The sequence below is a fragment of the Camelus dromedarius genome, chromosome 3 (assembly GCF_036321535.1).
Source record: "Camelus dromedarius isolate mCamDro1 chromosome 3, mCamDro1.pat, whole genome shotgun sequence".
NCBI classification, from domain to species: domain Eukaryota; kingdom Metazoa; phylum Chordata; class Mammalia; order Artiodactyla; family Camelidae; genus Camelus; species Camelus dromedarius.
In genome coordinates this window covers 18,377,673-18,380,137 of record NC_087438.1, presented here as the reverse complement: position 1 = coordinate 18,380,137, position 2,465 = coordinate 18,377,673, and the positions used below count along the sequence as shown (strand labels likewise).

Sequence of the window (2,465 nt, the reverse complement as noted above, 5' to 3'; positions counted from 1 at the left end):
GATTGCTATTCTAAAATATTAGATTAGATTGATAATCTAAAATATTCTAAGATTAAGCTTGAGATTTAATAAAATATCCTAAAAAATTTGAGCATGAATGATGGGAAGGATTTCAAATTGAATTCTACCTTTGATTTTAGGACACAAGCTGTTCATCTTACATTCACCTAATTACACGTTACTCCAAAAGTATATTTTTTTTCCAGAAATAAGGAGCATGAAAAATATCAGATCTACCAAATTGTCAAAGCCTCCTTCAATTTTAAGCTCTATTATACTCTATTTTTTATAATGGGACAAACCCCTGAGAACAGATATAACTAGAAATACAGAAACAAAACTCTGTACTTCAAATTAGTATTTGTGAAAAACAACATTTGAGAAATTCTGTGGAAACCCTGTTTATTTTCCACTTAATAGTTGTATGTCTCTGAATAAATATTCAGTCCTATAATCCCCATAAATTTATAAAAATAATCATCACAGATCACTGCTAGAAGTTACCAGTTTTAAATATATATATTATCTTAAATAATTTATTTCAGAATTAAGAAAAATTTCAAGCAAAAATATCTAAACCTATGCAGTCACAATGAAAGTAATTTCATTTAATAATTCTGCTGTCCATAATTTGTTCGTTTGTTTGCCTATCTTAGGTTAAGCTTTCAATGTGTCCTGGATACTTTACAAGTTGTTATTGTATTTATAAGAGAATAAGTTAAAAATTGGAATTAGAATCATAGAGAAAAGGTCCACAAATTAAAAGACTATGGCAGGGGGGTGGTATAGCTCAGTGGTTGAGTGTGTGCTTTGCATGCACGAAGTCCTGGGTTCAATCCCCAGTACCTCCATTAAAAAAAAAAATACTGTGTACTCCAATATCTTAAAGTATTTCATATATAGTCTGGAATATATAATGTATGTACATTAACAAAATAAAATGAAACTTGCAGCTATAACTTAGACATGGATATGAATTATTTCCAAAACTACAAAATAGAAAAAAAAAAGTAGCAATCAATTATTTAATTCAAACTATTAAATCTGCATTGGAGAATGGGGAAGAGGGCTTTCATTCCAACTCCCTTGCCAATTAAAAAAAATTAATTCATTCATTCAATACATATTTATTGGGGTCTTACTGTTACATACTTATATAAACTCTTGGCAAGTATCCTTGTACAAAATAGACAAAGACTTTTGTCCTTAGTCCTAAAATTTCATCAGGAGAAATTGGCCATAAAAAATAAGCATAATTAATAAGTAAATTGTATCATATTTTTTAAAGTGAAAATTGAGAAATAAAAAGTAAGGCAGTTAAGGAGTATATGATTTTGTTTTTATTGACTGATGCAGTAACATTTTTTAAAGGTGAAAGTATTTATCAACTTATCCCCAGAGGAATAAATATTTTTTTGTTTGTGTGAGATGAAGTTTTATTATTTTGTTGTTGATTTATGTTAGTTAATGGAAATTTAATATAAAAGAAGGGCTCGCTAATGGCGTCTTTGAATATCCTTTATATATATGAGGAAACCTTTATGCTGTGAACTCCCTTATCTTGGCAAAGGCATTAAGACATATTCCCAGCTCCGTTTGCAGCTTCCACATGAAACTTCTTTTCAAAAGGGAATGGAGGAGTGAAGAAACTCAGTCTAGAACTTCCCTTTTGTGCAGATGTGAGCAGTGAAATGGTGTCAGGTTTTGCCTTTAGCAGCAGCACGGGTTTCTGTTGGTTGCCAGGTTGCAGAATGGTATCTGTCTGGTGACAGTAGTTACTGCAGTTTAGTCAGCATACTTGTTTTGCGTTCCATGGTAGCAGAGACGACATTTTATCTCCAGCTGAATTCTTAGTTCTGATGAGGCACCTGGAAGAAAAGCTTGTAGACAATCTTTCCGTTCCTCTGAATTAATCTGCAAGTCTCCTAATAATCATTAATGATTTCCTTTTCCACTTAAAGTAGATTGCATGCTTTGTGTTATTTAGTAAACAAGAACCTTGATTGATATAATACATTTTCAAGAGTGCGAGACTTCCTGATTCTCTTTCCCCTGTATCTGAAAGTGATTCTTTTTCCATTTCTCTCTCTTTAGGGTGCCCACTTGAGGATATAGTTGAGGGAATCTGAATTTATTGTATGTGTTCCAGCTGGGAGGTTTTCTCTTTTAAGTGTGCATGCTCCTTCCGAATTCAAGGCCCTGTTTCATCTGAAAGCATGTCTCTTGTCCATTTTGCACCTGTCCCTTAACATCACATGCCTCTCTGGAGGCCTTTCGTGTTCCCACTAGTGTTTTCCATCTTGTTCCCCTTCCAGTTTTATCAGTTGTACCCCAGTGACCTTCTGTACTCTCCAGGAAAGAAAGAGAAAATACACAGTTTACCACTCTGTATGTTTTTCACCAGATTCGAGATTAATTTCAGGATTGTCTGAGGTGCACACTTCTGTCCGGGACGGAGCAGCTCT

The 2,465-nt window shown here is 33.5% G+C and overlaps 1 non-coding gene across 1 annotated transcript; it reads left to right on the top strand.

Moving 5' to 3' along the window:
• Positions 1-779: 779 nt before the first annotated feature.
• TRNAA-UGC (transfer RNA alanine (anticodon UGC)) lies at positions 780-851 on the top strand. The gene has a single exon. It is a non-coding gene; the product is annotated as a tRNA-Ala (tRNA).
• Positions 852-2,465: the final 1,614 nt, after the last annotated feature.